The sequence below is a fragment of the Echinops telfairi genome, unplaced genomic scaffold (genome assembly GCF_000313985.2).
Source record: "Echinops telfairi isolate 266 unplaced genomic scaffold, ASM31398v2 ScPeMD7_7462;HRSCAF=8500, whole genome shotgun sequence".
In the NCBI taxonomy this organism is placed as follows: domain Eukaryota; kingdom Metazoa; phylum Chordata; class Mammalia; order Afrosoricida; family Tenrecidae; genus Echinops; species Echinops telfairi.
The window spans coordinates 1,141,367-1,154,665 of record NW_022111362.1 but is presented as its reverse complement, the minus strand read 5'-3'; the positions used below and the strand labels follow the sequence as shown (position 1 = coordinate 1,154,665).

General features: G+C 36.9%; 1 non-coding gene across 1 annotated transcript; it reads left to right on the top strand.

Annotated features, from left to right (window-relative positions):
• Window positions 1-12,152: 12,152 nt before the first annotated feature.
• On the top strand, window positions 12,153-12,289 carry LOC115873120. The gene has a single exon (XR_004048238.1). It is a non-coding gene; the product is annotated as a small nucleolar RNA SNORA15 (small nucleolar RNA).
• The last annotated feature ends 1,010 nt before the right edge of the window (window positions 12,290-13,299 follow it).

The following is a 13,299-nucleotide window of genomic DNA, read 5'->3' as shown; positions in this document are numbered from 1 at the left end:
AAATGTTTTGAGAATGATGAGGGCAATGAATGTACAAATGCGCTTTACACAATTGATGTATGTATGGATTGTGATAAGAATTGTATGAGCTCCTAATAAAATGATTAAAAAGCAAACAAATAGCCATTCTATGAGAAGAATTATATTTTCAGAAACTCGCAGGAGCAATTCTACTCTGTCCTATAGGGTCACTATGATTCAGAATTGACTCGATGGCAGTGTTAGGTTTTTTAGTTTATGAGTTAGAATGGACTAAATGACAATCGGTCCTATAAGGTTCCGATATGTTGGAATTGATTCAGTAGCATACAACAGCAACATGAATAACTCTTGTTTTACTTACATATACTTAATTCTCATCTCTTTGAAATATTTATGAACCATTTCTCACATTTCTAATTTCTCCTTAAGGCAGAAAATGCTGTTTCCCAGTAAGAAAAAACAATTAATTGAGCCAATATTTATTTTCAATAGGGTTACAAATATCAAGCTGCTGCCATCTTGAAAATTGCCATTTCCTACTTCAAACTCAATGTGTTAGATTAAGCTGTCTAGAGAAACAAATCAGTGACAATCATCCATGTACAAGAAATAATTTTTTTTTCAAGAAGAAACTACATCAAGAAGGTTCTCCAGCCCAGTTCAACTCAAGTCCTCAAGTCCAATGCTAGTTGGGGCTCTACAGGCTCGCTGTCCGTAGCCAAGGGTGTCCAGTTACTACGCTATCTACTACACTTATACACAAATCAGCAGAAACTGAGAAGCTGTGGTATTTCTAAAAATACCTGGGTGTTCTTTTAATCTAAAGGATCATTATGAACAAAATCATGATTTTTTTTTTAGATTCCATTTAGATTTTCATTTGGGCATATGGGTATATAAGTGGATCTTTTCAATAAATCTACTGATAATATTGGCTTGTTAGCTGTAAGAAAGACATCTCTAACTTCCCATGTCATCCTCCCAACTGTGTCCAAAATTGATGCCCAAAATCTCTTGCAACAACTTATGGCCAATTACTGATTTAAATGGGTGCTGGTCAGATGTGTACAACATCTAGTATATTTGTTCACTCCATCCACACTGTGAATATCACAGTCACAGTCATGGGTTTTTCCCACACTCAAATCTATAAACAATCATGATCCCAGTTCACTTGAAACCCAGAACTGACAAAATGAGTATGATGTGGCATTGGAGGACATATATCTAATTCTGGACATATGTCAACTTATTTTGCTAAAGCCCTTTTATTACATCTCTGTCTTTCTCCACAAGTTTTGCTTACAAAGGAAAATAATGGGACACAAAAACTTAGAAAGATAGAGTTTAAATAATAGAATGTGACTTTGCTAGGAAGTGTTCTTTAAAAAACAAATAGGTAAAAGAAAAGTATTATGATATATAACAATATGTTAGATGGCTACCCAATAGTACATATACATAGAAATTTGGGTCTTGCAGACAATATACTAATACTAGACAGTTTTCTCTTAGTTAATAACAGAATTAAAAGAATTTATCTTTCAGAAACAAGGTAGCTCTGTCACCAAATAAGAACCACCATGAGATGCCATATTTTTAGACACATTGTCTAACAAAGCAACCTGTGGTTGTAAGTGAATAATCATAGGAATTATTGAGAGCAATGGAAGTTGTTTATGCAAAAAGAACATTCACAGTAGAGATGCTAACTAGTTTTATTTGATCCAATACAATACCTTGTGTTCAAAAAATGTGGTTAATCACCAATATTTAATAATGATGAAATTTCACAAGAAAAAAAATCAAACTTGTGCTATCTCTTGGAAGAACAGTTGACTTCCCTTCTGGCATAGCAATTGAGATGGACTGTAACATGTAGGTATATGTGCTCATACCCATCCAGCCTTTACACCCAGTGTTACTACCTGTAGATTAGAGTCTTAAACAAAGCTTATGCCTATTCATTTTTACAATCAAAGCTCTGTTGCACACTCTAAAACAAAGCTCAGACTCATTCTTTTCAGTTTTATTTTTTTAAGGGAAAATTTTAAAATCATGTTATTGGGGCCTCATACAACTCATCACAATCCATCCATCCATCCATTGTGTCAAGCACATGTGTACATTTGTTGCCATCATCATTCTCAAAACATTTGCTTTCTGCTTGAGCCCTTGGTATCAGCTCCTCATTTTTCCCCTCCCTCCCCGGTCCCCCATCCCCAGAATCCTTTTCTAAGACACCTTTGATTAGACTCAAACTTCCAATCTTTCCATTAGCAGACAAATTCTTTAACCATTTTTAATCACCAGAAGAGTCCATGTTCATACATAGAAGAGTTTCAGAAATTCAAGCTAACAACCCTCATAAATAGGAGAGTCCTCTATAAATTCTAGTCAGAAGTCCTAGCTGTAAGGTAGCTTGCTCTTGAGTCTCCAAATTCTTCTGTGCCCCCTTAGTACCATCCAAGTTATAAAAAATACTTTCTTCACAAGTATCCAAGAACATTTCGCTTAGATTGCTAGGCATGGAACATATACCATACCTCACATAGAACAAGGAATAAGTAACCAAGTCTAATGACTTTTCCACATAAGTATTTATTAATTATATTTAAAAATATTGGTAACACTTCCCTATCCATAACTTTTAGAGAAGTGGTTGAGAAAGTCATAGCAAGCTAAAAGTTGTTATGAAATTAAGCTATTCTCCAAACTCTCCCTATGGGAAATACTAAACCTCAAAGCCTTCCTTAAAGGTGCTTGGAACTGTAGTAATTTAAAATGCCACTGTTTATAATCCACGTTATTTAGGGAATAAATAAATTAAGTCTGGTTAAATTTTTGAGCATTACGACAGTGCCAAAACAAAATCAGGTGATAGTCATGCATTGTTAACTAAGATAAATGGTTTTAACCTTTATATGTAAATGTTTACATGTTTTGCAATAAAATTCTGGAAAATTTTTACTTTTTCTTATGCCACTTTTTAAAACATATTGAAATAGAATGGAGGAAGAAATGTGTATTTGACTCCATAGTACACGACTTTGCCCTGGACTTAACATACTCCATCATGACCTCATTAATCATTGCCTTTCACTGGGCAAAAACACAACAAAAGCGGATCCCATTTTACAGCTGAAGAGGTCAAGGCATCAAAGTTAAGTGATATTTAGAGACCACACAGCAGAAGCCTAGCCTGTTCTCATCCATGAGCTCTCCTACCACCCTTCATGGGACCCCCCAGTAAAGGCGCAGCCTCATGTTCATGAGCAAAGTTCTCTCAATTGGAGAGAATTTGTCTCCAGGTGAGGAAAACTGAGAGGATTTATAGCAGGAATCCCTTAGACCCACCTTTAAATAATTCTGCCAACTTCGGATCAGTGATACTTTCTAGGTTTCAGTTTACTCATCAGCCATGAATTGGAATTGATCTCACAGCAATTAATTTGATTTAATAATACAATTAAATTTGGAGTTATGATCACTAGAGTTTCTGTAAAAATAAATTCTAGTACATCATGGACATTCAGTAGTGTTGTTCCCTTTGACTTGGCAACTGACTTGCAGATAGAAAATCATTGTTCCCTGCATTTCTAAACTATGAAACCTTGCATCCGTTATTAAGTGAGCTGCCATACATGCAGAGAATGGGAAAGATGGGGAGGGCCAGACTAGGCTCCCTGAGATCACAAATGAGCCTAAGGGATTTCAGCCTTGGCCTATAATATATGCCATTAGCAGTTACTTTATGATGTGATGATGAAAATCATTATAAGCATTTCCTTTTCCCATATTCCCCACTGCACATATTGTTTACATGCTCTGGACCTCCGCTTCCCTGTATTAATAACAGTAAACTTTCTTTTTGAAGAGGTCTCTGTACATAGCAAATAAACAGTTTTCAACATTTTACTGGTATCCAGTAAGGGAATGTCACCTTTCAATAGACATTGTATTTCACCATTGATCCACATTGAACTTGTGCTTCCTATCCAGACTACTTATAATGGTGAATCAATAATTGTGAATCAAGGTGTTTATGTCTAGTAAAAAGATACAGTGAAATGCACTATAAATATATATTTTATACTATGTATTATTGTGAAAATGGCACAGAGGCCACCTCTGACCTCCTCTGTATACACTAAATAGAAGGAGAATCCAACTCCTCACAATCCCAAAGTCTATTGTCATGAGGCAGAAGTCAGACATACCTCCACCCTCTTTCTTTCTTTTATTCTATTCCGGCACCATCCATTCCATGACATTTTTCACCCAACAGCCACAATGTCTTTATCCTGTCATTCCTCCTCAGGCCTCTCTTTTGCTTACAAAACCATATATTTTCCAGAGATAATATCACCATCCTAGTATGACTACTTTTCCTTTCTACATACCCACAATAACTGCTGTAGTGGTACCCTGAGCATCTCAGGTGTTTCCCAGCTCCAGTTCCTTAGTTATCTCTCACACTTCAGCAGCATTCTTCTACAGTGTCATCTTCACTGTGAGTGTTTTGGACATTTTCTGAAACTTCTTTTCTTCCTGTTAGCGCCTCCAATGCCTGTACTCAACGTCCCACTCCAGCTATTATTTTTCTCAATGTTTGCCTCTTCTGGATGTTATTTAGGGTTCTGTGCTCCAGCCATGACTCTAGATGTGAATTCATTTTATTTATCCTACTTGAGACTTTGTATATACTTATCACCCTAAGAAAATACTTTGTTTGAATATTCTCAAGTTCATAAGTATTATGATTTTGATTTGTCATCTTCCATATGATATTTAGTGTCTGTTTTCAAAACTGCTGGGGAGGCAGTGGTTAGGCATTAAATTTCTTACCCAAAGTATTCAAATGTTGAACACTTTTACTAGACAGTCACTCACTCCAGGAGAGATAAATGTAGCGATATGCATCCCGAAAGATTTATAGCCTTGAAAATCCTATTAAAAAGTTTTACTCTGTTCTGTAGGCTCTCTATACATTGGAATTGACATGTTGGCCATAGGTTTGGTTTTTATCAGTTCATTGAATAGGTATTTATTAAATTCCTACTATGTAACAATATTATGGGATGTGATGTATTTTACCTTCCCTTTGAAGCTTCAATGTAAAATGCAATGTAAAAGTTTAAGTATTTAAAAATTGTGCCCTAAGAGTCTTCATTCCAATTGTTTTTCATAACTTTTGTTTCCAAGAAAGTACATTTTCATTAAATAAAAAGAACAATCTTCCTTAAACCCTGTCTATGTTCACAAGATTAAAAAAAAATTCAAGGGATCTGTATCTTTTATTTACTTATTTTAATTATTTTATTGGGGGCTCGTGCAACCCTTATCACAATCCATACATAGATCCATTGTGTCAAGTATATTTGTACAGTTGTTGCCATCATCATTCTCAAAGCATTTGCTTTCTGCTTGAGCCCTTGGTATCAGCTCCTATGAGAATTCTTGAGTTTTAAAAAAAATCATTTTATTAAGGGCTCATACAACTCTTATCATAATCCATACATACATCAATTGTGTAAAGCACATTTGTACATTCATTGACCTCATCAATCTCAAAACATTTGCTCTCAACTTAAGCCCCTGGCATCAGCTCCTCATTTTCCCCCTCCCTCCTCACTCCCCACTCCCTCATGAACCCTTGATAATTTATGAATTATTATTTTGTCATATCTTGCCCTGTCCGATGTCTCACTTCACCCACTTTTCTGTTGTCCGTCCCCCAGGAAGGAGATTATATGTAGATCCACTATCCAATTCTTTTAGTCATATCACCTACTCTTTTCCTGCAGTTGTTAGATGCTATCAAGTTGGTTTCTGCTCATTGTGAAACCACGTATAACAGAATGAAACAACGTGTAGCCCTGTACACTCTTGACAATTGTTCCTATGTTTGATCCCATTTTCATAGTCACTGTGTCACTATATCTCATTGATGAGGGTCTTTCTTTATCTACTGATCATTACCAAGCATGATGCCCTTGTTCAGGATCTGGTGCCTTTTGATACTTTGCCTAAATGCATAAGATGACATCTCACCCTCCTTGCTTCGGAGCAGAATTCTGACTAATTCTAAGACAGATTTGTTCAGTCTTTTGGAGAGTTCAGGATATAGTTAACATTTTTCTGCCAACAGTACAACTCAAAGTCACCAGTTCTTCTCCAGTCTTTCTTACTTGTAGAAAGACATTTTCTTGTTTCCCTTGGGAGGATTGCTGGGGTGCAAAGACTATGAGTAAATTTTGAGTGTGTAATTTTATATTCCAGGAACTTGGTGATAAGGAAATTCCTTGCTGAAGACAAAAAGAACTTCATCAGGTCAGAATGTGCTTTCATACGAGAATTTTGCTACTCATAAGAGAATGTTAATTATGAATCATGAAAACACCTAGCACCTGAAGTCACTCTGCTCCACTATTGTCACTGTATTTGAATTTTTGTAAACTTTCTGATTTGGCAATGAAATAAAAACTGGTGAGCAGAGAAGGTCAGGAGGGTCTTCTCTCTCTTGCATCCCTCTCTCTTTCCCTCATGACTCAGTCCCGAGCCCTGAGTAGTTCTTTTGTGCATCTCAGGTAGGAAGCAACCAGCTGGCTTGTGTTTTCATTGTACAACTTATTCATTGTTCAAGTCCATGTGGATATAAGTTATCAAACCATAGTTTGGGATGGCACACCATAGCCCTTAATGTGGTATCTTTGTTTTTAAAAAATTTAAGTGATCTTTGCAGTAGATTTGTCTGATACAATAGATTTTCTAATCGCTATTTCTATGGCTATTGATTGTAGATTCAATCAAACTTAAATCCTTAATAATATCAATATTTTCTCTGTTTATTGACTCCTCTCTAGGCATGATTTATTGTTGTTAGCTGCCATGTTGATTCCAACCTAGAGTAGCATTTTTATGTATAACAGAATGAAATGTTTCCCAATCAAAGAGCATCCTTATGATCACCAGATTATTTGAGTCTATCATTATAGCTAAAAGGTTAATCCATTTCACTGAGACCTTTCTTGCCCTAGCTGGCCTTCTACTTCACCAAACATGATGTCTTTAGCTAGTGATTGATTCCTCTGGATGAACTGTGAGCAAGCAAGCCAGACAGCGTTGTGTTGGGATACATAAAGTTTTACTGGCTAATTGTAGGAAGCAGTTGACCAGATTTTTCCTTCCTAGTTCCTCTTAGTCTGAACAACAAAGAAACCTGTCCAACAAGAGTGACCTTGCTCCCAGATTTTTAAAAAGTCCTTTGTGAATTTTTTTGTTGAATATGATATAATAGACTATTACAGTGTGCTAGTTCTGAGCATACACATAGTGTTTTTGATAATACTAATTTCTATAAGAAAGTCTCAGGCATTCATCCAGTCCTTGCATTCTCCTCTCCCCTCTGCCCTCTCCAAGCTCTAGATTTAAATATATACATATAATTGTGTTTTGGTGATAGCTTACGTAGCAAATTAAAATCCCATGAAACAATTTATATCCGTATTTTTCAATGACATTAGCTACATTTTCCACAAAATATCAACATTCTTTTTTTAGTGGTTTTCTTGATATAGTATTCACAATTCATATACCTCTATGGTTAAATTGCTTTTAAAATTACTTGCATATGCATAATCACAATCAGTTCCAGTGCTCTCTGCCCCCTCACAGATTCCTTACTTGCTCCTCAAATCCCCTCACCCTCCCTATCTCTCACCCTCACCACCTCACATCCTCAATAAACCATTGCATTCGTTATTAGCTCTATGCAGCTACTTCTTTTGTGCTTCACCAACTGGGAAACCCAGCAGTAACAATCAAAAAACAAACAAGATAACATGACAAGATTAAAATAATAATATAACAATACAAATAAAGAATAAAAGAAAAAACCCACCATCAATGTTTTAAAAAAACAGGGAGGACATTTTTATCATAGAACAAGCAAAAAATACTTGATCCCAGACTAAATTCAGGTAGGGTCGAGATGGAGGTTAGCTGACCAAGTGTCAAATTATACCATGTTCGATCCACCAAAATCAAGTTTACAAAAATCTCTGTCTTACAGGAAAGCTGGTATTCTGAATCCCTTCCTTGTGGTTCAAAGGGATCTACCAGAGGCTTGATCTAACAAGATACACTGCAGATGAATTTTGGACTCCCACTGTCCCCCACAGTCTTCTACAAATTGGGTATTTACAATTTAAGCTCTGATACTTTTCCTTTAATCATATTTGGATCTTTTTATTGTCATATTTTGATCACACAGGTTAATATGTTTCTTCTGTGTGGACTTAGTTGACTCTTCACTTAGATGACTGCTTGTTTGAATGCAAGCCTTTAAGACACCAGACACTCTTCCAATTGATAGCTGGGCACCATCTGCTTTCTTCACTATATTTTGCTTTAGTGTCTGTATTTTCAGTGATCCTTTCCTTAAAGTGAGCATTGAGCAGGGCCCTGTTATCAGAACTGATTTTTCTTAGATTGGAGCTAGGGTTAAGTGTGAATCCCGAATCCATCTGCTTATCCATTGGTTATGGAGGACTCTGGTTTACTTTGTTGGACAGTAAGATTTAGGTTTTTGTCCTTTAGGACACTCCCAGACAGATTATAACAGACATGCTGAACAGTCTTCCCACAAAATCTTCTTCACTTACTCCAGAACCAGAGACTAGGTTCTATCTCTGAGAACACTGAACGTGGTCTAGTCTTTTTCCATTGCAGCCACTGCTAGAGTCACTGAATAGGAAATAGAAAAGGCAGAAACAATAGGTATTTAAAATTTTTTTATCATAATGTCACATTTCTTGTTTCAGCATACTGTCATTTTGCCATGGTACTCCATTTAATTTTAATAGCACTTAGAATTTTAAGTGCACATTTCTAGTTGTGGAAGGGTTCAACTCTTATACCTACACAGGGCCATATTTCACAAAGTTCCCTTGATCACTTATTTTTCAAGTACTATTAAGATGGTAAATTAGATCAATTCATCTTAAATGAATGCTCTTGTCCTGAATAGTGAGACATCCAGGCAGTTCTTCTCACTCACTGTTTCTCACTTCTCACTCATGATAGCCACTCTGATCCCCACCCAACCTGTGAGGCAAGGTTCCTCTAGTGACCTTCCCAGAGTGTGTACCTTCCATGATCTACCTAACCCCTCTGTTTTTTTGAAAATACAAGAAGACCCCGCCTACCCTGTCACTAGGACACAATTCAAAAATTATGTAGAGGGTATCCCCAGGCCAATGAAGTTGTACCGCTTCCAGGGGTCTGAAAATATGACCATTGTGCTTGGAGTTCACAATAACAGCAAACACCATTGCAGAGGAATCACAAAACCCCACTAAAAAATGTGGTAAAGGGATCCTGATCACCTGACACCTGAAGTCTCATAACTTCCATGCAATTCTTTAAGAGAAGATATGCATGCCCAATGACAGATGACCCCAGTATTTATGTGACCCATTATACCCACCAGTGAGAAATTAGAGAATCTGGCCCACTATACCCTGTACAACCAAGTGTGTCATAGACACAGATAGTCCAATACTAAAAAACATCATAATTTAAAACAATACAAAATAAATAGATGATAAAAATAGAAAGGGGGAAAAAAGGCATTCTCCAAGTACAGCAAGATAATGTCCATACATTCCATGATGCCCACATAATGTCTATACATTCCATGATGTCCACATTCCGGACACAATTGCTGAAGACAAAGCAGGTGAATAAGCAAATGTGGTGAAGAAAGCAGATGGTGCCCAGCTATCAAAAGATATAGCATCTGGGGTCTTACAGGCTTGAAGATAAACAAGCAGCCATCTAAGCAACAAAGCCCACATGGAAGAAGCACAAGAGGTGTTGATAGGATCAGGTATTAGGCATCAAAGAACAAAAAAATCATATCATTGTGAATGAGGCAGGGAGTGCAGAGTGGAGTTCCAAAGCCCATATGCAGACAATTGGACATCCTCTTACAAAAGGGTCACGGGGAGAAGAGCAGGATGCAGTAGAGTACCGATGAAACATAACTTTCCTCTAGGTCTTTAATCCTTCCTCCCCGCACTATCATGATCCCAATTCTACCTTACAAATCCAGCTAGACCAGAGGATGTACACTGGTACAGATAAGAGCTGGAAACACAGGGAATCCAGGACAGATAAACCCCTCAGGGCCAATAATGAGAGTAGCAATACCAGGAGGGTAATGGGAAGGTGGGGGAAAAAGGGGAAACCGATCACAATGATCTGCATATAACCCCCTCCCTGGGTGACAGACAGCAGAAAAATGGGTGAAGGGAGACATCAGACAGTGTAAGACATGACAAAACAATACTAATTTATAAATTATCAAGGGTTTGGGAGGGAGGGAGGGAGGATGGAGATGGGAGGGGCAAAAATGAGGAGCTGATACCAAGGGCTCAAGTAGAAAGAACATGTTTTGAGACTGATGATGGGAACAAATGTACAACTGAGCTTGACACAATAGATGTATATATGGATTGTGATGAGTTGTACGAGCCCCCAATAAAATTATTTTTTAAAAAAGATAATACCCGTAAAAGCCAATAAATAAGGAAATGCATAAAACAAATAAACAGAATCTTAATGTCTCCATGACAGCAGTAAATTACCAATCATAAAGGGAAAATAGCAATAAGATAAAATGACACGAACAATATAAAAGATAGAAAATCTTTGAGGAAAAACTGATAATAGAACTACTTGACAACAAATTCAAAAGACTAATATTCAGGCAGTTCAAAGATATCAATGGAAACATTTAAAAGCATCTAGAAGAATTGAATAAAAACTTGGAAAGCAAAATGACAAACTCAATAGAGAAATAGAAACTACAGTGTGAAAGTTATTTTTTTCTATTTGTTTGGGCTAAGAATCTCAGAAGTATGACAGCTCAAACGTAGCAATTCCCCTTGATGACATCCCCTTTAGGGTGTGATTTGCCTCCAAAGTAAGACCATTCTGTGGGAAAGCTTGCTTCCTTTTTTCTGGTTTTATTCCAATTCTTTGGATTTGAGTCAATGGTATGCTGTATTATCTGTGAATCCCGGGAGTTATCAACAGTCTGCCATCTTGCCTGTTGACCTTTGGTTCATTAAAATGTCACTAAAAGCCTGCCATATTGTCTGCACATCTTGGGAGTTGTTAGCAGCCTAGCAACCTTCCTTTTGGTTTGGAGTCAGGAACCTGTCATTTGACAGCCAGTTGTGGATTCATTAGCTCCTGCACCTATGCAAGTCAACTGATCCGTGGATTTGGAGCTTTCCCACATACATATATCTGTACATATATGAACCTCACTAATTTTGCTTCGCTATAGAATCCAGCCTAGGATATTTGGTACTGAGTGATTCTAGAGAAATAAAAGAATAAGGATAAATACAATTAATAAATTGGTTCTCAAGTGTGATTACCAATAACCTTGCCTCCATTGTAACTGAGAGCTCTGCCTTCATCAGAAAAGACTGCACAGCTAATCCATTATCAGTAAAAATGCTATTCTTTTTGCCCACATTTAATGAGACTAGCTTAACTGTGTCCAATATGGCACTTGGAGCATCACCTGAGTTAGACGCTTTACAAAAACTTACAGAATATTCCCAGGAAATACTCCTCTTCCCATTATTTCCTCTAGATCTCTAACTAAACTTAAGTCCCAGCAAGATCCAAAGAATGAGAAACAAATTATGACTCCGAAAAGGTGCGCTACATTCCAAAAGGAGTGCTTCATTTTTCTACTTGTTTCGAATATAAACAAACAGAAACCACATGACTACACACAATAAATCAGAGACCAACATTGAGTTCCATTATCAGCCAGCAACTGATGGCAGGTTGATTACATCATGGGAAAGACAGCATTTTATTCTTAATGGAGTAGACACTCTAGAAATGGATTGTTTTCCCTGCATGTGGTATTTGTGCTCAAACTTTGAATTTGCAGAATGCCTTATCCACCAGTATAGTATCCCATACAGTATTGCCTCAAATTAAGGAACTTGCTTTGCAGCAAATGAGTGAGGTAATGGGTCCAGACTCATGGAATTTACTAGTCTTACCATGATTCCCATCATCGTGAAAAAGCTGGCTTCGTAGAATTATGGAGTAGCCTTATAAAAACACAATTACAGGCATGGCCAAATACTGTATTATTTAAATAAAGAGTTTATGTAGCCAGACACTCTGCCAAAGTGTTGGCTTTCCTTTAAAGTATTTATGAAGTATGCTGTGTTTTCTTTGTGGTATATCATCAGTAAAATTTCCAGAGCATCTCAGTGGTAGTTAAGTGAAATAAATGTGTTATTTGAAATGCTTTTAAATTCCATTTTCCCACAAACATTTTGAAGCCCCCTTGTCTTATGACTTCCAAATACAATATGTAAATTGCTGTGGTCATAATGGACTCACAGTAAATTAATATGGGTGTGTTTAAAAACAAAAGACAATTATGAACCCAATTATACCACCAATCTTGCAGGGCTTGCACAATGTTCTTCAGGAGGCTGTAAAGTTCTAAAATAGCATCCAATATGATGCTTCTTCTCCAGTAACAAGAATCCACAGATGCAAGAACCAAGAATGGAAATGGATTTGGCACCACTCCCTGTTACTCCTAGTGATTTATTTAAAAACTGTTGCTTCCTATTCCTTAAGCTCTATGATCTTCATGTCTGGAGATGACAAGAAATGAATTTAGATTTAGAAATGTCTCTAAATCCATTTAGAGACACAACATGGATTTCATTGTATTCAAAGTGAACAATGTCCCCTCTCCATTTTGGATCTTCCTGCCATTGGATCAACAGGCAAAGAAGGAGTTTCTGAATTGGATATGAGTGATTAATCCTGATTACCAAGGAAAAATTTGAATGCTATTACATACTTTAGGTGAAGAAGAAGATGTTTGGAATCCAGGAGATTCCTTAGGAATTCTCATAGCACTACCATGCCCTATGATAAAAGTCAATGGTGCACTACTACAGCAACCCAATTTCAACATGACCACTAGTGGCTCAGACTTTTCAGAAATGAAGATTTTGTTACCCCATTAGGCAAAGAACCACAACCAGCTGAGGTGCTTGCTGATGGCAAAGGAAATACACAAATAATTGTTAGTAGAAAAAGGTAGATCTGAATTTCAGCTGTATCTATGTGATCAGCTGCAGAAATGAGGGCTGAAATTGTTATATTTCCTCTTAGTATGTATGCATTAGATATTTTATCAAATATAAGTTGTAAATAAGCTTTGTGTGCTTTTTGCTTGTGGGCATTAAATGT